This window comes from Bos javanicus, chromosome 16 (assembly GCF_032452875.1).
Source record: "Bos javanicus breed banteng chromosome 16, ARS-OSU_banteng_1.0, whole genome shotgun sequence".
Taxonomy (NCBI): domain Eukaryota; kingdom Metazoa; phylum Chordata; class Mammalia; order Artiodactyla; family Bovidae; genus Bos; species Bos javanicus.
The window spans coordinates 56,164,363-56,191,264 of record NC_083883.1 but is presented as its reverse complement, the minus strand read 5'-3'; the positions used below and the strand labels follow the sequence as shown (position 1 = coordinate 56,191,264).

General features: G+C 39.0%; 1 long non-coding RNA gene and 1 other non-coding gene across 4 annotated transcripts in view; both read right to left on the bottom strand.

Moving 5' to 3' along the window:
• Positions 1 to 26,902, bottom strand: part of LOC133228014 (uncharacterized) — a 75,420-nt gene that overhangs the window by 1,876 nt on the left and 46,642 nt on the right. For 2 of the 3 annotated variants that reach the window (XR_009730024.1, XR_009730022.1), the window contains exons 3-5: positions 19,442 to 19,527; positions 19,109 to 19,206; positions 17,695 to 18,623 (exon numbers count right to left, since the gene is read on the bottom strand). This is a non-coding gene — a long non-coding RNA (uncharacterized LOC133228014). Of the gene's footprint in view, positions 1 to 17,694; positions 18,624 to 19,108; positions 19,207 to 19,441; positions 19,528 to 26,902 lie in introns of those variants that run through there. The other variant, XR_009730023.1, reaches the window with a different exon arrangement.
• On the bottom strand, positions 15,744 to 15,845 carry LOC133228329 (U6 spliceosomal RNA). The gene has a single exon (XR_009730182.1). It is a non-coding gene; the product is annotated as a U6 spliceosomal RNA (small nuclear RNA).

Genomic DNA, 26,902 nt, shown 5'->3' with positions numbered 1-26,902 from the left:
GCATCTATAGTTATACAGAGTGATTGTTCATTCCAGGAATGAACAAAGAAGTTATTAAGGAAGATGTGGAGATGTGGTATTTGAACTTGAAGATGGCAGAATTTTGAAAGACAGAGACTAGAATAAGAAGGCTTTCCCTGCAAAAGCATGGGTGAGCAAAGACATGGAGATAAGGAAGGGGAAACGAGTGGAAAGAAGAACATTATTTTATTTTGGTTATTTTGTTTCCTTTAGTTTTTGTCTTTTGGGTTTTTTTGGCCACACCACATGGCATACGGGATCTCAATTCCCTGACAAGGGATTGAACCCAGGCCTCAGCTGTGAAAGTGCCAAATCCTAACCACTAGACCACTAGGGAACTCCCAAGAATAACATGTTTTAGATATCATTTGGTAGCAAGGGCAAAAATCCACTGATAAAATTTAAAGTAGAATTTGTTTAAAAAGAATTTTTCACAGATTCAAGAATGGGTACAAAGTGGATCTGGGCCAGACAAGTATATGGAACCAGGAAGAAGAAAGTTAAGAACCAAGATTAATCTTTCCTTCACTACTAGTTTTCATTGTCTATGTCTTTTCTCTTTCTCTCCACCCTGGTGAGTCAGTCTGAAGCCTCCAAGAGGTAAACATCAGAGTATGCACATAGGATCGGCTATATCCCAATACAAAAGGTTTTAAAAAAAGAAAAAAGACACACATAGGGAAAAAACCACCCCAGCTCCAAGCACTGCTGCTGCTGCTGCTAAGTCGCTTCACTCGTGTCCGACTCTGTGCGGCCCCATAGACGGCAGCCCACCAGGCTCCCCCGTCCCTGGGATTCTCCAGGCAAGAACACTGGAGTGGGTTGTCATTTCCTTCTCCAATGCAGGAAACTGAAAAGTGAAAGTGAAGTCGCTCAGTCGTATCCGACTCTTAGCGACCCCATGGACTGCAGCCTACCAGGCTCCTCCATCCATGGGATTTTCCAAGCAAGAGTACTGGAGTGGGGTGCCATTGTCTTCTCTGTCTCCAAGCACTAGTCTCCAGTAATTTATCAGAGTCTCTGTGATCCATTTCCAATTTCCCAGAAGGAAGAATTTGAATGACTCAGTTTGGGCCAAATAAAAGAGCATCTCTATTTTTTTAAATGCACAAGTTGGAATAAGAAGATCTGGGTGTATAATGTACAATGCAGAGAATATAGCCAATATTTTATAATAACTATAAACAGAGGAAAACCTTTAGAAATTGTGAATCACTATATTGTACACCTATAACTTTGGAGAAGGGAATAGTATCCCACTCCAGTATTCTTGCCTGGAGAATCCCAAGGACAGAGTGGCCTGGTGGGCTACAGTCCTTAGGATTACAAAGAGTTGGACACAACTGAAGCAACCGAGCATGCATGCATGCACACCTATAACTTATATGATATTGTACATCAACAATCATTTAAAAAAAATAAAGATCTGGACTTGAATCACAGACCTGATATACATTTCCTGTGATTTTCTTAAGGAATAGTTTCTCTATGTGTTGTTGCCTTGTCTGTTAAAGGAAGGTTAATAATACTTTACAGGATTATTATAAGAATTAGGCAATATAATAAATATGAAAACTCCTTGAAAATTTTAAAGTTTTATACAAAGCAAAAGTGAAAGAATTAAAGGAAGAAAAAGTAGTCCAGATTCTATAAATCAGGGTTTCTTTTAAATAGAGGAATGCATAATGAATCAGAGGAAAGAATATAGAGTCAGAGACTCTGTTAGAAAACTATATAATAAATTGGTTTGTAAAGATGTGTTACCAGTTCATGGTAGGGATGAAAGGCAGTGGTGGTAATGATACAATAGTAATAATAGTAATAGAATTAGGATAAGAATAGTATTAGAATTAGGATAGAAATGGAATTAGACAAGAAATCAGATGGAAAATAATCTTTAAACTTTACACAATGTGAGCCAATCCATGCAGATAAACTCCTCTTTTAAGTGATCTTCCAGACTGTAGATAAATCTACAAAAAAGGGAAGAGACTATGTTTCATTCAGGAATACTCTTCTGGAAAGAGAATTAGGCTCCTTGCATATAAGACTCTTAAGAAGAAAAGAAGATAGAAAAATGTTAAAATGATACTTTTGAGTCAGAATTACCTCCTATGAGAGGGAGAATTCATCTATGAGAAATGTAAGTAGATAGCCAAGTACAATATCCCTGACTGATACCGAAAGAGTATCTTGCCTAATAATATATTCTCCACTGGTCAGGTTACAGTGGCTAACATTATTGCTTTGAATTTAAGACACTGAAGGTTTCTGTTAATATGTACATATTATCCTGAAATAATTCAGCAAGGAAAAGTGGTTCCTTATAAGATACGTGAATACTCACTGGAAGGACTGATGCTGAAACTGAAGCTCTAATACTTTGGCCACTTAATGCGAACAGCCAACTCATTGGAAAAGACCCTGACGCTGGGAAAGATTGAAGACAGAAGATGGTGACAGAGGATGAGATGGTTGGATGGCGTCATCAATTTAATGGACATGAACTTGTGCAAACTCCGGGAGATGGTGAGGGACAGGAAAGCCTGATGTGCTGCAGTCCATAGGGTCAGAAAGAGCCGGACATGACTTGGCAAGTGAACCACAACATAAGATACCAGCAGTGAAATCCACTAATAAAGGGAAGATTTTTAAGGACAAAAACTTTGTTGACAAATAGCACCTTAAGGCTAATAGTTTATCATAGTATCTGTCCTATCACCTAGAATGACCAGAAAGAAAAGCAAATTAGGACTGGAGAATTGCTGCAGAGGCAGGGGGTCATGAATGGGCTCAAGCCGAGATTGGCAACTTCTGAGAACTGTTGTACTGTCACAACTCATCTCTTCCTCTTTACCCCTGGCTGCTATGTGGAATATGAAGCAGAGCATTGGAAAAATACACCAGGAGAATTGTGTTTTAGGTTCTTCTAACAGAAAAGGGGACTAGAAAGATGGAATCATTATATTCTGAGATAGGGGGAAATTTAGGAGTACATAGGAGTGGACAGAATCAGGACTTAATTTTTGGATGCAATAAGTTCCAGGTGCCTGTTAAATAACCAAATACAGATGTCAAAGAGGCACTTAGATATACAAAGTTGGATTTATGAAACTGGAGTTCAGGAGAGAAGCCGAGATATAAATTTGGGACTGCCGGTATATAGGGACAATATTTAAAGCCATAGACTTAATTAGATCACCAAGAGAGGGAATAGAAATAGAGAAAAGAACCAAGGACCGATCCCTAGAGCAGTTCAATATTTAAAGGCTGAAGAAATAAGGATGAACTCTCAAAAGGAAACTGCAGGTGGTTAGAGAAGTAGAAGAGAAATCAGATTAAGTGTGGTGTTCAGTGAGTTTCAGTTACTCAGTCGTGTGTGACTCTTTCTGACCCCATGGAGTGCAGCACACAAAGCTTCCCTGTCCATCACCAAGCGTGTGTACGTAGAGCCAAATGAAGATAATGTTTCAAGGGTAAAGGAATCATCAGCTGGTTTTGAATGCCGCTGATAGGTCAAGAAGATAAGAACTGAGCAATTCAGTATCAGTCCTGAGTTTCAATGGAATGAAGATAAAAATTTTTGTTTGTTTGTTTGTCTGCATTTATTTATTTATATTTTGTTTGGCTGTATCAGCTCTTAGTTGCAGTGGCAGCCTTGGTAGCCCCACAGCATGTGGTATCTTAGTTCCCGGACCATAGATCTGGGAACCTACATCCCCTGCATTGCAGGAACCACCGGTGATTTAGTTGCTAAGTTGTGTCCAACTCTTGCTGTTGTAGCCTTGCATTCTGGGAAACAAACTCCCTCAGGAGGACAATGCATGCAGATAGTGGAGTGCAGTTTATTACACCAGCACGCCCAAGGCATAGTCTTCTCTTAGCCAAGGTCCCCAACCAGTTTTTGTGAAAACCTTATATACCCTAAGCATAGGTGCCCAAACCCACCTCCCCAAATTCCCTGAAACTAGTCTAAACAAAGGAAAAAGAAAAATACAATCAAAATTAACCCGTGATTCATATGCCTTAAGCCTAGGTAGTTAACAGTAGACAATTATCAATAGGCTTGTGGTCATATCCCAATAAGCATAATAGAATGTATGATCTATTAGGTTACACAGATAATTAGGGTATTCTTTTAGGTGATGGAGAGCCCTGGGGCTCTTCCTTGCAGGGGCCTGGTTTTCCAATTGGTATGTCATACTAGGCATACAGCTCAAAGTCCACAGTCCGGCCCAAGATGAAGTCCTGCTTTCAAGATAGAGCCTGTTCTGTTTCCTCCTTCATTGCAACCCCATGGATGGACTGTAGCCTTCCAAGCTCCTCTGTTCATGGGATTCTCCAGGCAAGAATACTAGAGTGGGTTGCCATTTCCTTCTCCAGGGGATCTCCCTGACCCAGGAATCAAACTGGGGTCTCCTGCATTGTAGGTGGATTCTTTACCAACTGAGCTACAGGGAAGCCCTAGGTAAGTATAGTGAAATGAAGTGAAGTCAAAATCATTCAGTCGTGTCCAACTCTTTGCAACCCCATGGACTGTACAGTCCGTGGAATTCTCCAGGTCAGAATACTGGAGGGGGTAGCTTTTCCCTTCTCCAGGGGATCTTCCCAACCCAGGGATCGAACCCAGATCTCCCACATTACAGGTGGATTCTTTACCAGCTGAACCACAAGGGAAGCCCCAGGTAACTATAGGGTACTAGCCGCAGGTGGCGCTAGTGGCAAAGAGCCTACCTGACAATGCAAGAGGGGCAGGAGACACAGGTTCAGTCCCTGGAGAGCCTGATGGGCTGCAGTTCATGGAGCCTCAAAGAGTCAGACACAACAGAACCGACTTAGCACCCTCAGAATATTCACTGAACTACTACAGTTCCCCAAATAGTCACAATTTTAACTCAATTCCTCTTATGAAGAAAAGCCTGTGCCAGGTGTTGGAGAAACAGAGATGAGTAAGATATGGGTCCTGACGTGAAAAATCATTCCCCCCACACACACAAAATAAAAACACTGCCACCAAATTCTGAATACATACTATGTGCCCAGCACTGTGTAAGGCACTTTACAAGTGCCATCTCATTTAATTATAACTATAATCCTATGTGGCAGGTATGCTTTACAATCATTTTTAAAACCAGGAAATGGAGGCACAGTCAGGTTTAATAACTTGACTGAGTCACTCGAGCACTAGTAATCAGAATAGGAACCGTGTGTGTGTGTGTGTGTGTGTGTAAGACTTAAAACAATTCTTGAACTCATGGTTTTATGGGTCAGAAGTCTGGGCTGGGCTTAAACATGTTAAGTCTTCTGGTTCAGTTTGACTCATTCACGTCTCTGCAGTCAAAAGCCCAGCAGCTCAGAGGTCCTACTTCAGACACTTAAAAAAAGCTGTCAGTTTAGGGAATAGGGGTAGTTGAGCCCGCATCATCTAGCAGACTAGACTAAACTAGTCTGTCATCCTCCCGCAGACTAGCCCGGGCTTAGCCCATGGACTATGAAGGTTATGTAAAACTGAAAGTAGAGGCAAGCCAGGTCCTTTAAGGTGAAGGCTACGAAATGGCATTCAATATTACTTCTACCACATTGTACTGTTCACAGAAAATCATGAGGCCCACATTCAAGATGTGAGGAACTTGCTCAGTAAATATGTCCACAACATCTTGCATTTAGTAGGTGCTCACTAAATGCTTATTAAACAAATAAAAATAAAAGACTCTGCATTTCCAATGCAAGAGGTGCAGATTCAATCCTTGGTAGGGGAACTAAGATCCTACGTGACAGGCAGTGTGGCCAAAATACTAAAATAAATTTGGGTCTTTAAATAAAAAATTTTTTAATAAAATAAAAAATTCAATCTTATGCTCACCATTGCTCATTATTCAGTTCAGTTCAGTTCAGTTCAGTCGCTCAGTCGTGTCCGACTCTTTGCAACCCCATGAACCGCAGCACACCAGGCCTCCCTGTCCATCACCAACTCCTGGAGTCCACCCAAACCCATGTCCATTGTGTCAGTGATGCCATCCAACCATCTCATCCTCTGTCGTCCCCTTCTCCTCCTGCCCTCAGTCTTTCCCAGCATCAGGGTCTTTTCAAGTGAGTCAGCTCTCCACATCAGGTAGCCAAAGTATTGGAGTTTCAGCTTCAACATCAGTCCCTCCAAAGAACACCCAGGACTGATCTCCTTTAAGATGGACTGGTTGGATCTCCTTGCAGTCCAAGGGACTCTCAAGAGTCTTCTCCAACATCACAGTTCAAAAGCATCAATTCTTCAGTGCTCAGCTTTCTTTATAGTCCAATTCTCAGATCCATACATGATTACTGGAAAAACCACAGCCTTGACTAGATGGACCTTTGTTGGCAAAATAATATCTCTGCTTTTTAATATGCTGTCTAGGTTGGTTATAACTTTCCTTCCAAGGAGTAAGTGTCTTTTAATTTCATGGCTGCAATCACCATCCGCAGTGATTTTGGAACCCAGGAAAATAAAGTCAGCCACGGTTTCCACTGTTTCCCCATCTATTTGCCATGAAGTGATGGGACCAAATGCCATGATCTTAGTTTTCTCAATGTTGAGTTTTAAGCCAACTTTTTCACTCTCCTTTTTCACTTTCATCAAGAGGCTCTTTAGTTCTTCTTCACTTTCTGCCATAAGGGTGGTGTCATCTGCATATCTGAAGTTATTGATATTTCTCCTGGCAATCTTGATTCCAGCTTGTGCTTCCTCCAGCCCAGCATTTCTCATGATGTACTCTGCATATAAGTTAAATAAGCAGGGTGACAATATACAGCCTTGATGTACCCCTTTTCCTATTTGGAACCAGTCTGTTGTTTCATGTCCAGTTCTAACTGTTGCTTCCTGACTTGTATACAGGTTTCTTAAGAGGCAGGTCAGGTGGTCTGGTATTCCCATCTCTTTCAGAATTTTTCACAATTTATTGTGATCCACACAGTCAAAGGCTTTGGCATAGTCAATAAAGTAGAAATAGATGTTTTTCTGGAACTCTCTTGCTTTTTCTATGATCCAGTGGATGTTGGCAATTTGATCTCTGGTTCCTCTGCCTTTTCTAAAACCAGCTTGAACATCTGGAAGTTCACGGTTCATATATTGCTGAAGCCTGGCTTGGAGAATTTTGAGCATTACTTTACTAGCGTGTGAGATGAATGCAATTGTGTGGTAGTTTGAACATTCTTTGGCATTACCTTTCTTTGGTATTGGAATGAAAACTGACCTTTTCCAATACTGTGGCCACTGCTGAGTTTTCCAAATTTGCTGACATATTGAATGCAGCACTTTCACAGCATCATCTTTTAGAATTTGAAATAGCTCAACTGGAATCCCATCACCTCCACTAGCTTTGTTCATAGTGATGCTTCCTAAGGCCCACCTGACTTCACATTCCAGGATGTCCGGCTCTAGGTGAGTGGGAGTGATCACACCTTCGTGATTATCTGGGTCAGGAAGATCTTTTTTGTACAGTTCTTCTGCGTATTCTTGCTACCTCTTCTTAATATCTTCTGCTTGCTCATTATTAGAGAAACACAAATTAAAACTACAATGAGGCATCACCTCACACTAGTCAGAATGGCCATCAAGAAAAAATCTACAAACAATAAGAGCTGGAGAGACTGTGGAGAAAAGGGAACCCTCTTGCACTGTTTGTGGGAATGTAAACTGATACAGCCACTATGGACAACAGTATGGAGATTTAAAAACTAGGAGTAAAACTACCATATGACCCAACGATCCCACTACTGGGCGTATACCCTGAGAAAACCATAATCCCAAAAGACACATGTACCCCAATATTCACTGAAGCACTATTTACAATAGCTAGAATATGGAAGTAACCTAGATGTCCATCGACAGATGAATGAATAAAGAAGTTGTGGTACATATATACAATTGAATGTTACTGATTCATGAAAAGGAATGGATTTGACTCAGTTTTAATGAGGTAGATGAAACTAGAGCCTGTTGTACAGAGTGAAGTAACTTAGAAAGGGAAAAACAAGTACTGTGTGTTAACACATATATAGAATCTAGAAAAATGGTACTAATTAGCCTTTTTGCAGGGCAGGAATAGAGATGTAGACTTAAAGAACAGACTTGTGAATACAGAGGGGGAAGAAGAGGGTGGGACGAATTGAGAGAGTAGCATTGAAACGTGTACCCTACCATATATAAAATAGATAGCTGATGGGAAGTTGTTGTAGAACACAGGGAGCTCAACCTGGTGCTCCCTGACAACCTAGAGGGGTAGGATGGGGTGCGGGGTGGGAAGGAGGTTCAAGAGGAAGGGGACATATTTATACTTACGGCCAACTCATGTTGTAGTATGGCAGAAACCAACACAACACCAAATTATCCTCCAACCAAATTATCCTCCAACCAAAAATAAATTTCAATAAAAAGCAAAAAAAATTTTCAGTTTTAAAGAACACAGACTCTATTTAGTGTAATCAATTAATCATCTTTTTCTCATCTGCAGAGAACCAGAAGTCTCAACCCATCCATTCTTATCTTTGCTTTAAAGTAGCAAATGAGAGGTTAGTAAGGAGTAAGAGGCAGCACCACTTAAAGTCACAGTGAAGAATCTCAGCTGGCCCCCAAAAAACAGTTCCTCTAAAGAGATCCAGGGCATCATCAGAAGCCTTGACCAGGTACCTGGTCCAAGCCTGGCCACCTGAATTGAAAGCCCCATGCCTTGCTCTTCAATTATGGGGTAAAAAAGACGTTTAGGCCATTGTTAGGGCATGGAGACAGCCTCCTTTCACTCTTTTTCCTCCAAAATTTAATAGCTTTTTTGAGATTGAAATGACACAGAATGAATTGTACATATTTAAGTGTACAATTTGATACCTCTTGACATATGTATTTATGAAATTATTTGTGAAAATATTACCATGATCAAAATAATGAATATCCATCACCCCAAGTTTTCTCATGCCTCTTTTTAATCCCTCCCTCTTATCTCTTCCTGTCTGCTTCTGACCTGCTGCTGCTAAGTCGCTTCAGTCGTGTCCAACTCTGTGCGACCCCATAGACGGCAGCCCACCAGGCTCCCCCGTCCCTGGGATTCTCCAGGCAAGAACACTGGAGTGGGGTGCCATTTCCTTCTCCAATGCATGAAAGTGAAAAGTGAAAGTGAAGTCGCTCAGTCGTGTCGGACTCTTCTCGACCCCATGGACTGCAGCCTACCAGGCTCCTCCGCCCATGGGATTTTCCAGGCAAGAGTACTGGAGTGGGTTGCCATTGCCTTCTCCAGCTTTCTGTCCTAGGCAACCTCTAATTTACTTTCTGACTCAATATGTCAGTAAATTTGGAAAACTCAGCAGTGGCCACAGGACTGGTAAAGGTCAGTTTTCATTCCAATCCCAAAGAAGGGCAGTGCCAAATAATGTTCAACCTACCAGGCAATTGCGCTTATTTCTCATGCTAGTAAAAGTTATGCTCAAAATCCGTCAAGTTAGGCTTCAGCAGTACATGAACCAATAACTTCCAGATGAACAAGCTGGGTTTAGAAAAGGCAGAGGAAACAGAAATCAAATTGCTAACATTTGCTGGATCATAGAGAAACCAAGGGAATTCCAGAAAAACATCTACTTCTGCTTTATTCACTATGTTGCTAAAGCCTTTTATTGTGTGCATCACAGTGAAATAGATTCTTAAAAAGATGGTAATAACAGACCATCTTCCCTGTCTCCTGAGAAACTTGAATGCAGGAAAAGAAGCAACAATAGAACAACTGACTGGTTCAAAATTGGGAAAGGAGTACATCAAGGCTGTATATTGTCACCCTGTTTATTTAACTTATACGCAGAGGACATCATGCAAAATGCCAGGCTGGATAAATCACAAGCTGGAATCAGTATTTCCAGGAGAAATATTAACAACCTGAGATATGCAAAGGATACCACTCCAGAGGCAGAAATTGAAGAGGAACTAAAGAACCTCTTGAGGGGTAAAAGAGGAGAGTGAAAAGACTGGCTTAAAACTCAACATTCAAAAAACTAAAATCATGGCATCCAATCCCATCACTTCATGGCAAATAGAAGGGTAAAAGTAGAAGCAGTGACAGATTTTATTTTGTTGGGCTCCAAAATCACTGTGGATGGTGACAGCAGCCATGAAATTAAAAGATGCTTGCTACTTGGAAGGAAAGCTATGACAAACCTAGACAGTACATTAAAAAGCAGAGACGTCACTTTGCTGACAAAGGTCTGTATAGTCAAAGCTATGGTTTTTCCAGTGGTCACATATGGATGTGAGATTTGGACCCTAAGGAAGGTTGGGCTCTGAAGAACTGATGCTTTTGGACTGTGATGTTGCAAAAGACTCTCAAGAGTCCATTGGACAGCAGGGAGATCAAACCAGTCAATCCTAAAGGAAATCCACCCTGAATATTCATTGGAAGGACTGATGCTGGAGCTGAAACTCCAATACTATAGCCATCTGATGTGAAGAGCTGACTTTTTGGGAAAAAACCTGATACTGGGAAAGATAGAAGATAAAAGGAGAAGGGCAGGCAGAGGATGAGATGGTTGGATAGCATCACCGACTCAATGGCCATGCATCTGAGCAAACTCCAGGAGATAGTGAAGGACAAGGGAGCCTGGCATGCTGCAGTCCATGGTGTCCCAAAGAGTTGGACATGACGTAGCAACTGAACAACAACAACATAGGATTATGTTTGAAATTCACAAATTATGTTTGTAAAATACATAATCCCAAGTATAAAATACATAAAATACAAGTATTGCTTGTATTTTCTAGAATTTTTTCAAAATATAATCACACACTCTTTTTTTGTCTGGCTTCTTGCTTTCAGCATAATTATTTTGAAATTTATGTACATTGTTGTGTGCTTCCCAGGCGACTGGTGGTAAAGAGTCTGCCTGCCAATGTAGGAGACAAAAGAGAGGTGGGTTCTATCCTTGGTTCTGGAAGACCCCCTGGAGGAGAGCATGGCAACCCATTCCACTATTCTTGCCCGGAGAATCCCCATGGACTGAGGAGCCTGGAGGGCTACAGTCCATAGGGTCGCACAGAACTGGACACGACTGAAGCAACTAAGCACTCATGCACGCATATGAATACTATTCAGCCATAAAAACGATGAAATATTGCCATTTGCAGCAACATAGACGGACCCAGAAACTAACATATTAAATGCAATAAAAGTCAGACAGTGAAAAACAAATATATTATGTATATATGGAATCTAAAAATTAATACAAATGAACTTATTTGCAAAACAGAAACAGATTTACAGACATAGAAAACAAACTTATGGTCACGAAAAGGAAAGGGATGGAGAGATAAATTAGGAATATGAGATTAACACATAGACAGTACTATATACACAATAGATAAATAACAAGAATATACTGTCTAGCACTGGGAACTATATTCAAATCTTGTAATAGCCTATAATGGAAAAGAATATTAAAAAGTATATATATACACACATATATATATAAAACACTGTTGTACACCTGAAACATTGTAAATCAACTGTAGTTCAATTTTTTTGAAAAGCAGGAGAGGAAAAAAGATGAACAAAATAGCTAAGACTGTTCTGCATTATAATTTAAATTCTAAGTTCATTGTGTGTGAGAGTTGTGTTATGTAGGAAAATCATGAAAATGTTTCTTTTCCTTCTTGTTGGTACCACTCTGGAAACTGACGTTTGTCCTTGGCAGATCAATGTGTGTTTGTGTGCCTGATTTGATGATTGTCTACTAAATCCTCAGAATAACAAAGCTCTTTCTAGATACTAGACTATGCAGCTGGACTTAGAATAGAAAGTACACCTGGAACCACCATGCCTTTTCCATGGTATTATTCTAGACTGGTCCCATCATGGCATCTGGTCCCATCACTTCATGGGAAATAGATGGGGAAACAATGGAAATAATGACAGACTTTATTTTGGGGAGCTCCAAAATCACTGCAGATGGTGACTGAAGCCATGAAATTAAAAGACACTTGCTCCTTGGAAGAAAAGCTATGACCAACCTAGACAGCATATTAAAAAGCAGAAACATTACTTTGCTGACACAGGTCCGTCTAGTCGAAGCTATGGTTTTTCCAGTAGTCAGGTATGGATGTGAGAGTTGGACTATAAAGAAAACTGATGTCAAAGTGTTGATGGTTTTGAATTGTGGTGTTGGAAAAGACTCTTGAGAGTCCCTTGGACTGCAAGGAGATCCAACCAGTCCATCCTATAAGAAATCAGTCCTGAATATTCATTGGAAGAACTGATGCTGAAGCTGAAACTCATACTTTTGCCACTTGATGCAAAGAACTGACTCATTTGAAAAGACCCTGATGCTGGGAAAGATTGAAGGTCAAAGGAGAAGGGGACAACAGAGGATGAGATGGTTGGATGGCACCACCGACTTGATGGACGTGAATTTGAGCAAGCTCTGGGAGTTGGTGATAGACAGTGAAGCCTGGTGTGCTGCAGTCCATGGGGTAGCAAACAGTCGAATATGACTGAGTGACTGAACTGATTCTAGACTGAAATATTCAAGGTGGGGAAACATGTTGCTGGGAGATACTCAGATCCATAGACTATCAGGAGAGGAAAGGAGGTTGTGAACTATAATCTACAATTCAAACAAACCATTAGCAGCGGAAAAATGAAGAGTGTTTTCTGACTGGACAGAGAATGCCTTTCTGAGCAACAGAGTGCAGGTGGGTGAATCCATAATGGACGTGGCGCAACTCCTCTTACCCTTCATTTTCCTAAGTATACTAAGGAAAGTGATTCCAGTGAGTGGGCAAGGGAAATCTGAGGTTTGGGTTGTGCCCTGAAGAAGATGAATAGAGAACTCTGAGAGCACATATGAGTGACATCCAAGGAAGGAGGGCTCTGAAGGAATGCTTCCCATAGGAGAAGACATCTGAGCCGCATTTTGGATTAATAACATTTTCCATAAACTGTCTAGCAAAACCAAGTATATGTAACTTTGTTCTGTATTTTCCTAGTCTTCTGTAAATGTGTTATCACACTTCCATAACTTTAAATAGGAAAGAGAAAAAAAGAAATCTTGATGAGCAGAGTTTTTAGGAAACTGATGCATAGATAGGTGAATATATTTCCCCAGAGAAAATGAAGCATATGGTCGGATATCTGATTTGGCAATATGACAGAATATTTTAAATTGGGACTCTCCAGTAGAAGACAGCATATGGTCACTGGAAGCACAGGGTGTAGTTTGGGAGAAAGCACTAAGGTGTGAGCCAAAGAAACGGTGAGTGACTGCACTGGGATGAAGCAAATGTCTAAAGCCATCAGCATTGACTGCAGAAAGTTAAAAATAGCACTAAATAGAAGCCAACCAAGATCCCCTGCAGAGTTTCTCACCCACTCTCCTCTCTCTGATGTGACAGATATCAACAGCCTCCAGCAACGCCCACCAGGTAGGCTTTAGAAGTGGGTGATGATAGATTTTGAGGCAACAGTGGACATGAGGGTCAGCAAAAAAACAGTGAAGTAGTTGGGAAACAGACAGCAAATCCTGCTGCAAAGATACTGATTACACCTCTCTCAACTCCCACCTGGGACAAAGGCCAGCATTGTAAATATTTTACTTAATAGTTTATATGTCCCTCAGAAGACAGGATACAAAAGATGTTCTTTCTTTTTGAAAGGGAAACAATATTTTTAACCTAAAGAGAAAATGGAGGGATGGGTGGGAGGGAGGCTTGAGGGAGGGGACATATGTATCCTTAGAGCTGATTCACATTGTTGTGCAGCAGAAGCTAACACAACATCGTAAGGCAATTGTCCTCCAATTGAAAATATATCCTATGATAAACCATAATGGAAAAGGATATTTTAAAAAGAATATATATATATGTACACAACCAAATCACTTTGTTGTATAACAGGAATTAATGACAATGTAAATCAACAATGCTTCAATAAAAATAAAAAGAGAAAATGGATTAGATTAATTACATTTTGGTACCACCTACTTGACTTCCTCCTCTGCAAGACATAAACTCCTAAACACCTGTATTTAAAATAGTGTAATATTATTATGGTACTTCATGGGATAAGAGAAAATAAATTTTAAAAATCTAAGGACTTCTTGAAAAGGGAATAAAAGGGTGAAAATCAACCAGAAACCTAATTCAGGGAGGAAATAATTTGTGAAAATCAAATAGGTAGATAATGGTGACAAAGCAAATCATGATATTTCTTGGAGGGGGTGATAAATTTTCAGAATCTGAGTTTACTTCTTTGCATTTCATGACATAATGAAGTAGTTAATCTCATACATTCATGTTGAATAAAACAGGTAACTTGACAGGAGCAAACACTTTTTTAAAGTTTTTATTTTTTATTGGAATATAACTGATTAGCAATGTTGGGATAGTTTCAGGAGGTCAGCAAAGGACCTCAACCATACATTTACATGTATCTATTCTCCCTCAAATTCCCCTCCCATCCAGGCTGTCACATAATATTGAGTAGAGTTCCCTGTGCTATACAGTAGGTTCTTCCTGGTTACCCATTTTAAATATAGCAGTGTGTACACGTCCATACAAACTCCTTAACTATCCTTCCGTACAACCTTCCCCCCAGCAATCTTAAGTCCGTTCTCTAAGTCTGTGAGTCTGTGTAAGTTTATTTGTATAATTTCTTTTTAGATTCCACAGGTAAGTGATGTCATACAATATTTCTCCTTCTCTGTCTGACTTACTTCACTCAGCATGACAAACTCTAGGTCCATCCATGTTTCTGCAAATGGCATTATTTTATTCATTTTAATGACTGAGCAATATTCCATTGTATATATGTACCACATTTTCTTTATTCATTCCTCTGTTGATGGACATTTAGGCTGCTTCCATGTCTTGGCTATTGTAAACAGTGCCACAGTGAACATTGGGGTGCGTGTATCCTTTCAGATCATGTTTTTAAGAGCAGATAATTTTAAAAAGAAGGAAAACAAGGCCAAAAAAATACATTAAAATATTTAGCCTCACTAGTAATCAATAACAATGAGATAATGTCTTTATCAAGTTAATAAAAATCTAAAAAAAAACAATAATGCTCAGGGTTGTTGAGGGTAGAACTGTATAGGTGGCTAGAGGGAGCATAAAAGGTATGACTTTTCTGGGAAGCAAAATATAAGAAAAATCTCAAAAATGAGCCAAGCATCTGATGTAGAATTTTATTTCTAATATTTATTTTGGGGAAATAAACAGAAGGGATACAGTCCATAGGGTTGCAGAGTCAGACACGACTGCAGCAACTTAGCATGAATGTTTAAGGCCAGATATAAAATTTTAATAGTATTGTTTACAAAGCTGAAAACGTCCAAGAGTTAATTAATGAATATGATGATATTTCTATCCATTAAGTGTGCAGTCATTTAAAATTATACCTATATGCATATACCTGGGAAGAAATTCATAATGCTAATAATAAAGTAGGTTCTGAAGTTGTATAGTTTGACTTCAAATTTTTTTAAATTTATAACTATAGACATGAATGCTTACCCCCAAAAAAGCCCAAAATGTTAGCAGTGACAGAATTATGGATACCTATTCTATCCTCTGATATTTTCTATTTTTCTTTAATAAAGATGTACTATTTATGTAACAATATTTTAATAATTAAAGCATAATCGATATACAATATCATTCATTTCAGCTGTACATCATAGTAATTATAGTCATTGAAATGGTCACTGTGATAAGTCTAAAAAATGTGGAATGCTTCACAAATTTGCTTCCTTACACAGGGGCTATTCTAATCTTCTCTATATCATTCCAATTTTAGTGTAAATGTTGCCAAAGTAAGCACTATAATAACATTTTAATGACTACTTTATGAACAGAAGTATTTTCACTCAAGGTTTTCTCTCCAAAGAATGAAAAAAATCAGAATGCAGGAGTGTGAGGATGTCCAGAAGATGAAGCTGAATGAGAATTGCATGTGTTCAAGAGTCTAACTTTCAGGAAAAACAATGAAGAACTTTTATACATGCTCCAGAAATGATTAATTCAGCAAAGATTTTTTTAGGTCATCATTTTATTCTATTTTTCTGGCTTAAAAAATTCTTCATCTGGAGAACTACACTTTCATAAATTGGGGGATATAGGATGAGATGGAGTGGGGAAATTCAAATATTTTCTGTCAGCAGCTTTACTTCTGTCAGTGTTTATCTCATCACCAAGGAAAAATGGTTCACAATAGTCTTCAACCATCAGAAATATCTCAAGATTTCAAATATACAGTAAGAACCATCATACAGATGCTTTTATAGCACCTTTCAAAATGTTAACATCAAACAGCATCTGTAATAACCTTATGTTGTGTTGTTAGTCCCTCAGTCATGTCGGACTCTGCGACCCCATGGACTGTAGCCCACTAGGCTCCTCTGTCCATGGGACTTTCCAGGCAAGAATACTGGAGTGGGTTGCCATTTCCTTCTCCAGTGGATCTTCCTGACCCAGGAATCAGGCCTGGGTATCCTGCCTCACAGGCAGATTCTTTACCACCTGGGCCACCCAGGGAAGCCCATATAAGCTGTATCAAAGCAGTGTGATTCATAGGTCATCATGAAATGCAGGTTTCCAAACTATACACAAAAGTGTCTGTTTTAGCCAAGGTTCTCAGTAGCAGTAGTTAGAAACCAATTCTCACGGATTTAAGCAGATCAATAGTGGATTAAAAGGATATTGGGTTGCTGCTGCTGCTAAGTCACTTCAGTCGTGTCCGACTCTGTGTGACCCCATAGACAGCAGCCCACCAGGCTCCCCCATCCCTGGGATTCTCCAGGCAAGAACACTGGAGTAGGTTGCCATTTCCTTCTCCAATGCATGAAAGTGAAAAGTGAAAGTGAAGTCGCTCAGTCGTGTCTGACCCTCAGCGACCCCATGGACTGCAGCCTACCAGGCTCCTCCATCCATGGGATTTTCCAGGCAAGAGTACTGGAGTGGGGTGCCATTGCCTTCCCCAGGATATTGGGTTATACTTCCATAATTTTTGAAAATGATATTGAGTGCCTCACAGAATTGCTAGGAATGTTTGAAAAACTAAGCTTGAAGTCAAGCAGTAGGGATAAACCACCCACAGAACTGATCTGATGAAGGAGCTGGCTAGAATAACCAACCATCCTGGTTTTCCTGGGGTCGAATGATTTCCAGAGATTCAGAGGTTTCCATGCTAAGACTGGGTAAGAGCTATGCAAGCTGTGAGAAGAGGGTTCCCCCCGCACCCCCCCAGCCAGTGCCAGGGACATCAGGCTAGACCACACAGTCTGCCATTTGGCTACCTCTACACCAGAAATGGTAGATTGCAGTAATCTTTCCTGCCAGTAGATTAAGAGAGAGAGATGGTTGCTTGTATCTTCAGGTTTGAGTCAAAAGTACAGCAGAGATATCTGATTGAAAAGCCTGGGTCATGGGTCATATGCCTTTACCCTAGCTGCAAGGAAGGCAGAGAAAGATTATTTGACATCTTCTACTATGGGAGACATCTTTGCTTACCACCAAGGTTTACACAGTGAGGAATTCTCTAGATAGAGGAAAGCAGTGCAGGTGACCCAAATAATGACCAGTTCCCCTACAGAATCCAAATTATTAATCTTTTTAACTCTCTAACATTACTTGAGGACACTAAGGCAATCATTTGTCTTTTTTTTTTTTTTTGTCGATCAATTGGCTGACTATATTGACAGGATTCTGATTGGTTACATGTTAAAGAAAACATACAATACAAAATGCAGAAAAAGTTCATTCCGTCCCTTCCCACTAACCCCCCCCTTATGCAAACATAAACACTCCTAAACACTAAACCCTAAACACTCGTCATCGTGCTTTGGCCAGAACACAACTCAGAACCAAAGGTCAGGGTGACCAAGGATGAAACAGAAGGGGGCTGTAAGCAATGGGTTCATGGCTGTCACAATAATGCGAATGCTGTGAGTCTCCCACTGTGATTCAGTGGGTGAGAGAGGCACTGCAACCTGATGACCAACAGTTGAGGGAAGAGCTGCCCCTCCCTTCTCTGGCCCCTCCGGCCTTCCCTTTCGCTCAGAACCAAGAGCACTCCAAACACAGTAAGGATATGGATGCTCCTGCTGACATTGTAGTTTCTTTGATTTAAATTAAGTTTTAAAAGTCAGACTAACAACATGTCACTGTAATACTATTACCTGATTACCTGATCACACAATATTAATTACCTGATCACACAATAGTTTATGTTTGCTAAAAATTTTATAACTATATGACAAACATAATCCTATATTTAGGTTGTAAAAAGTTTAATCCTCTGATTTTTATCCACCACAATGGATTGTTCCCTTTTCATTATTTTCTCAGGAGAAATCTTTTCTCCCTTTTGTTTTTAATATTTTTAATATGTCTAGAGAAGACAAATATTTGCCAAGGAGAAATGGATTTGAATGGAAAACTTTTATCAAGGACAAATGTTAAGAACAGTAATGGACAATGTGTTCTGCGTAACTCTTTGGCCTTCACTCTTACATTTGTTGTGGTTAAGTGACTTGAGCAAAGGATTTCAAATCAGCACTTGTATACTTTTCGTAGCTGTTCATTTCTCTTGCAGAATGACCTGGAACAAACCCATTAAAATTTTTTTGTCTTATCTTCATATACTGAACTATAAAAGTGAAAATGCCCATAATAGATCAAAGATACAGTTTTTAACTGATTATAAACAACAAAACAACAGACTCAGAGCCTGGTCCTGCCTTTCATGGTGTAATTGTGCATTCTTGAGAATATCACTTAAATTCTCACATGTCAATTTCTTTGATCTATAAATGATAATAATATCTATACTATTTCAAAATATATATGAGAAAAAGATTTTTAAAAGTATAGAACAATAAGTGCAAAGTGTTATTATTGAATGACTCTTTCAGGATTTAGTGCTAAAAATGCAGAATGCTTCCTTTTATTTTATCTGGAAAATATGTCTCTGAAAATAAATTTAAAATTATAGAAGCTAATAGATAAATCCTTTCACATTTATAGTTATCTTCTGCATGGTAGATTTTTAAGTGGTAATTATTAATTCAGTTTTCTTACACTTACCGTTTCCTAAACTCCATTTTTTCAAAAGCTTTCTGAATCATATTTATAGTCTCTGAAGTCCTGGGGATGCTCTTCTGTGGTTTTTTCTTTTTTTTAACCTAAGATGTCCAAGATAAGATTGCATACAAGAGACAACCATTAATACAGGAAATAGTAGCAAATGATTCTACTTAAAATAATTGCCCCCTAATGGAAGTATAGAATGTAAACTCCATTTATACTGAGAAGAACAAATGGGGAGGAGGAGAATCTGTTGAAAGAGATTTGCTTGACAAATATACCATATCTGCTTTGTGAAATTACCAAGTGCCTAAGGACTAGAAAAGTACTCACATGCCCCCAGTGAAGAGGCTCCTTTGTTTCCTTGATAGCTGGCCCTTTGAACAGTGTCTGGATAATCTCACATTAACTCTCTGGAGCTGTAAATTTATAGATTAAAAATTGCTGATATAGGACAGCCATGTGATTAATCAAGATACCAGAAATATAAGCAAGCAGGCAAGAGGCATATTCTGGCAGCTTCATAACTGGGGCTTTTGGGTAGGGAAAGAATATCTCAATCCCACTCCTTTACAAAAGTCCTTTCTATATCTCAGCCTTCTCTGTCTAAACCTAAATAGAATTCCTTTCTATTTTTAATCCCCTTTCAACATAGTGAAAGCAGAAATTTACACACCAGATTTTGCCTTTTATCCATCAGCACTTTAGTTGAAGACAAACTACACTGCCTGTTAATCTCAAGTGGGATAAACCCTTCTGACTTTTCTCTCACACCTACTTTAAGTGTGTTTATCACAGAAGTTTGGCTTAAGCAATTGGTTTGATTTGCAGAGCTGGTACTGCCTATTTCTCTGGGTGACCTTGGGCGAGCTCTCAGATTCTTTTCATAGAGAATGTGATATAGTTAATAAAGAACTACGTGATCTGTCTTGCTCATGATGAAAACTTTTTGTTGGTTGATTTCTTGATTGTGAGGCAGAGCTTAGATTCACAGTGCTGAAAAGAGTAGATCCTATTTGTAGAGTTAAATATTCAATTCAGGATTGTTAATACCTAAGAATATGACGGAATTTGACTTACTTCTTCATGAGGCTAAAACATGCAAAACCCTACACATTGATATTAATAGAATGCAGGTGATGCCACACTATGTCCTGAAAGAACTATAAAGATGTGTAAGAAATAATCCCTGGTCACAAGGATATCACAGCCTAGTAATGACTTGCTACAATAACTTCTGACACATTTTTAAAAGATTCAGTTCAGGGTCTTCCCTGGTGATCCAGTCACTAAGATTCCATCCTCCTACTGCAGGGACCCCAGGTTCAATCCCTGGTCAGGGAACTAGATCCCACATGCTGCAACTAAGAGTTCCCAGGCCACAGCTAAAGATCCTGCATGCTGCAACAAAGACCCGGGACAGCCAAATAAATAAATAAAAGACTCAATTTAAAATACAATTGAACACAGGCATATATATAAACATAATTCATTAAAATGCACATCTGTTTTGTGCACTGTCTGTATGACTCTTTAACAATAAAATTATCTACAGATAAAAGCAAAACAAAACAAGAATACAATTGAGACTATTCACCATGTTCAAGGCATGGTTAAAAAAGTAATAATTCCTATTGCAGTGTTCTAAATAATTTTTATGAAATATGATTATCAATTAAATTTTTGTCTTTCTTTTATAAAAGTCAGTAAGTTTTACAGGATATTTAAAACAGAGAAGAGTCCTAAGTCCTTCCACCTATCATTTCTCTGTTTCCAAAGACAGTAACTCTCAACTCTTTGTGATTTTCTTCATATGAGCTTCCATACTGCAAATAAAACACTTGGATTGCTGGTAGCTCAGACAGTAAAGAATCAACCTGCAGTGCAAGAGATCTGGGTTTGATTCCTGGGTTGGGAAGATCGCCTGGAGAAGGAAAAGGCTACCCACTCCAATTTTCTTGCTGGGATCAGAGGAGCCTGGTGGGCTACAGCCCATGGAGTCTCAGAGTCGAATATGACTGAGTGGATTTCACTTTCACTATTGCTATACCATGTTCTTTCTGTTGTAGGGATTCTCTGTTGTTTTCATTCAGTTCAGTTCAGTCATTCATCGTGTCTGACTCTGTGAGACCCCATGGACTGCAGCACGCCAGGCTTCCCTGTCCATCATCAACTCCTGGAGCTTGCTCAAACTCAAGTCCATCGAGTCGGTGATACCATTCAACCATCTCATCTTCTGTCATCCCCTTCTCCTCCTGCCCTCAATCTTTCCCAGCATCAGGGTCTTTTCTAATGAGTTGGCTCTTTGCATCAGGTGGCCAAAGTATTGGAGTTTCAGCTTCAACATCAGTCCTTCCAATGAATATTCAGAACTGATTTCCTTTAGGATTGACTGATTTGATCTTCTTGCAGTCCAAGGGACTCTCAAGAGTCTTCTCCAACACCACAGTTCAAAAGCATCAATTCTTCGGCACTTAGATTTCTTCATGGTCCAACTCTCACATCCATACGTGACTACTGAAAAAATCATAGTTTTGACTATGTGGACTTTTGTTGGTAAAGTAATGTCTCTGCTTTTTAATATGCTGTCTAGGTTGGTCATAGCTTTTCTTCCAATAAGCAAGTGGTCTTCGAATTTCATGGCTGCAGACACCATCTGCAGTGATTTTTGGAGCCCAGAAACATAAAGTGTGTCACTGTTTCCATTGTTTCCAAATCTATTTGCCATTAAGTGACAGGATCTGATGCTATGATCTTAGGTTTTTTTGAATGTTGAGTTTTAAGCCAGCTTTTTCACTCTCCTCTTTCCATTTCATCAAGAGTCTTCCCTCACTCCATCACAATTAAACAGATACACACACAAACATGATGAGTTCCCATTCCTCATCATCCCAATATAGTGATTAGATAAATGTATACTGTTTCTATTATGATTATATATGCTTTCAGAACAGTGGTCAACTAGGGCCATTTTTGCAAAATATTTTGCTTTCTCTAGAGTTGATAACTTCTATGTAAGTTTAGTTAATATTCTAATCCCTAATTCAATCAAACAATCAGTCAGGTACTTAAATTCATTAATGTATACTATCAATTTCATCTTCCTAAATATTTCTATCCCCAGCCTCTGACCTACTCCAGCTCGGACTTGTTGCATGGCTATGGTCCTAAGATCTCCCTTGGCAAACACCTTGGAGAATCCTTCATTCCTGTCCTATGAAGATGTCCTGATTGGAACACAACCTTCATTAAGTTCATGAGAAAGGATATATACATGGAAAATAAGTTTTTTGAAACCTTGATGTCTGAAAATGCCTTTTCCCCCTTCTACTTGCATACTGAGTATAGAATTCTAGGTCGGAAATAATTTTCCTTCATGATTGTGAGGCCATTTCACTGTTGCTTTCTGCTTCTAATATTGCTTCTGAAACAGCAAAAGACATTCTGATTCTTGATTGTTGGTATGAAACCTCTCTCCTCTTTTTTTGGAAGTTTGTAGGATCCTACATTTTTCCCCAGTGAAAATCCATGGTCATGTGTCTGGGTGGGGGTCTTTTTTTTCCATCCTTGATCATATATACCCAAGTAAGATTCTTCAATCTGAAAACTCATGGCTTTCAGTTCTAGGAAATTTTTGTAAATTATCTTATTAATTCCTTTCCAATTGTTTTCTTATTTCTGTCAGGAACTCCTATTATTCAGTTGTAAGACCTCTTGGACTTGTTCTCTGGATTTTTTTCCCTTCTCTCTTATTTTCTAGCTCATGCTCTTTTTGCTCTACTTTCTGAAAGATCTCCTCAATTGGATCTTCCAAGCTTTCTGTTGAGTTTTTCATGCTACCATGACTTTCATTTCAAAGAATAATTTTTGCTGTCTGAATATTGTTTTTATGTAGCATCTTGTTTCATGAATATAACATCTTCTAAGTTTTTTTTCTCCTTGCCTAGTTGCTATCTCAACTTTTTTTTTTCTTTTCCTTTTTAAATATTCCTTTTTATTTTTATCTGTTTTATGATTTCTTCAGCTTTATGGTATTAAATTGATTGTTTGCTCATGTAGGACACTGAAAGCTGATTGAAAGCTTTGAGCATATGTCAATTTCAAGTTTTAGTGTGAAATGATATGGTTGAGTTGTTTTTTGTTTATTGAGGAATCCCTGAAGTATTATCTTTAGCTTTATTTATGCACTGTGATCCTCAGAGAAGGATCTTCCAACTTCTTGCCTAGAAGGTCTAGGCCTGACTGCTGGTATTTTGGAGTCAACTGTCGTAAGAGTACTTGCTCAGACACTCAGTCATGCCTGATTCTTTGCGACCTTATGGACTGTAGCCCACCAGGCTCCTCTGACCATGGGATTCTCCTGGCAAGAATACTGGAGTGGGTTGCCATTTCCTCCTCTAAGGGATCTTCCCAACCCAGGGATCAAACCTGTGTCTCTTATGTCTCCTGTATTGGCAGGCAGGTTCTTTACCACTGAGCCACCTGAGAAACTAGTGAGAGGACTTAGGATTTAGCAGTCAGCATGCACTCACATTCTCCCATGCTTGGTACAGTATTCAACATTCAACTGTGACTGATGACAGTCAGACCAGAGACCTCTCTGTTTTACCCTCTCCAAAGAAAAAGTCTATAGTCTTTTGTGGGGGGCAGGGAGTAGATAATCAATCAGTAGCATGGACTGAGAAATAAAATCTAGCTGTGTATTTTATTATCTTTCAACTAACATTCCTTTTAAAAAATTCCCCCTACTTTTATTTCCATTTAAAGAGATATCTAGTCTTGCTAATTCATGGCATTTTAAGCATTTCTGCAGCACAAGTCAGTTTAGTTCTTGGCTTTCCTCCTGCTAGTTTAGTAAGCTACTTTCACTGGACTCCTCTCAGTAACCACCAATCTATACCTGTCTGCTTCATAGCAGACAAAATGTCATTAATTTTGTTTATTCTCCTGTTTTCTAGCTTGTCAGTTTATGGCCTTATATTTTTTTAAAACCTAGTTTTACTGAAGTTTCGGGAAGGAGCAAAATTAGGTGTATATGCTCCCTTTTACTGAGAAACCCCCATTTATTTTTTTACTGGGAGACTACTGAATCAAAGGAATTTAATCCAAACCAGAATCATCAGAGAGACACCATCAAAAGCTAACATAGCTCTCCTCTTGTTCCAGTAGGAGCTAATGAAGAGAAAAAAACGGCATGTCCCTCCACACAAAAAATGAAGCCCCATTAAAATATGGGTAGGGTGAAGCATCACTAATCAATGACGTATTTCCTTCTACAATATTGATTTAGGCTGTACTATTAGTTAAAAATTAATACCTGTTTTTTATTAATAAACTTCATTTTTAGAGCAGTTATAAGCTCACAGAAAAATTACACAGAAAATACAGAGTTCCCAAATACCCTTCTCTACCCCCCGACCGTTTATCCTGTTCTTAACCTCTTGCATGAGTGGAGTACATTGTTACAATTGATGAACTGATATTGATATGCTATTAAAGTCCATGGTTTCCTCTAAGGTTCATTCTTTGTGTTGTACAGGGTTTTTTTGTTTGTTTGTTTTGAAAAATGCAATGTCATGTATCCAGCACTGTAGTGTCATACAAAATAGTTTTGGCGCCATAAAATACCCTTGCATCATCTATTCAATCCTTTTTTCCCTCTCTTCAAATCACTCACAACTACTGACCATTTTCCTGTCTCCGCAGTTTAGCCTTTTCAAGAATGTCATATTGTTGACATTATACAGTATGCAGCCTTTTTATACAGACTTCTTTCACTTAACAATGTGAAACAACATTTAAGGTTTTTCATATCTTTTTGTGACTTGATAGCTTATGTCTTTTTATCAATGCAAAATAATCCACTGTATGGATGTACTACAGTTTGTTTATCCACTAACCTAGCAAAGAACATCTTGGTTGCTTCCAAGTAGTAGCAGTTATGAATAAAGTTGCTATAAACATTTGTGTATATGTTTTTGTGTGGACATGAATTTTCAACTTATCTGGGTACCTAGGGCAATGTTTCTGAATTAGATGGTAAGATTATGTTTACTTTTTAACAAACTGCTAGACTGTCTTCCAAAGGGGCTATACTAGTTTGTATTCCCATCAGAAATAAATGAGAGTTCCTATTGTTCCTCATCCTTGTCAGAATTTGGTGTTGACAGTATTTGGAATTTTAGCCACTCCAATGGATATGTAGTAGGAAATCACTGTTGTTTTAATTTGCGGTGCCCTGGTGACATAATGTTGAGCATCTCTTCACATATGCTTATCATATGTATATCTTCTTTGGTGAGGTGTCTGGTCAGATCTTTTGCCCATTTTTAAACTGGGTTGTGGGACTTCCCTAGCAGTCTAGTGGTTAGGGCTGCTCACTTCCACTGCAGGGGTTGTGGGTTTGAGCCCTGGTTAGGGAACTAAGATACCACACGCCACAGGGCAACTAAGCCAGGCAATGAAGATTCTGTGTGATGCAACTAAGACCCGATGCAACTAAATAAATTAATTAATTTTTTAAAAAAGAACAAGAAGAGTGGGGAGAGTTTCCATGAGTAATTTAATCAGTCCCTGAACTAATAAAATCAGCATGCCTACAATCACACTGTGGAAATATAAAAAAGGTCATCTGAACAGTAGACTACATATGCTCCATTGGCATGAAAACAAGACTCTCATTCCCTTTTACCACCATTCCCAAACTTCCCAGCATGACTTCTGTGGCATTAAGCAACACTTAATATCAAGGTGAGGCCTCAAGTATGCTACTTAAAAATAAATGGCTCAAGCTTGGGGCATTTTATCAAATGGAGAGGTTATGGAAGATTTATCCAGTAAATTAAATCTCTGTGAGTATGAGGTTTTTCCAAATAGAAAAGATTACTAACAAAAAGATTACATTACTAAAGAAAACAACATCTAGACTTCCCTGGTAGTCAGTGGATAAGAATCCACCTGCCAATGTAGATTCCAACCCTGGTCCGGGAAGATCCCACATACTGTGGACAAAGCCTGTGTGTGCCCCAACTTCTGAAGCCTGCATGCCCTACAGCCTGTGCTCCACAACAAGAGAAGCCGCTGCAATGAGAATCCTGCCCACTGGAACTGGAGAGTAGCCCCTGCTTGCTGCAACTAGAGAAAGCCCGTGTGCAGCAATGAAGATCCAGTGTAACTAAAAATAATAAATAATTTAATTAAAAAAAATCTCATCTCAATCTGGGAGATAAATTGCATGATCATTCAACTTACAAGGGAAGTGAAAACAGTGCTCAAGAGTTCTCCAGAAAACCCTATTCTTACTCATGTAGACTACAAGAGTCCCCATTCTTTAAAAAGGAAAGAAGAGAGAGGTCATACAATTCGGTTAAACATTCATACATGCATTAATAACAGAACTTCCTGAAATCAGAGATGCTAGAGCCATTGTTGCTCAAATAGCTGTCAGAGGCATTTTAAGCTATCAAATGGCTTTTTAACTAGATTATCTCATATCTCCCTGCTCGCTTTCACCCTGCCTGGAAAGTCCCTCTGAATTTGGAAGTTTTTCTCTGGTCTTTGAGAAAATTTCCATGCTCCAAAGGGCCAAATAACCTGCTACAGGAAGATCCCTAGATATTTAGATGATCTAATAGTTTATGTTTAGAACTAGGTCACAACATTCTTTTTTCCCATTCAGGTCCTCCTTCCTGTTACTATTTTGAATATTAAATAGAGTCTTCACTGAGAGGAACTGCCTAGTTTTAAGGCAGAAAAAGTCAATCAACAATTTCTGAGCAACCTCTATGTAGGTCC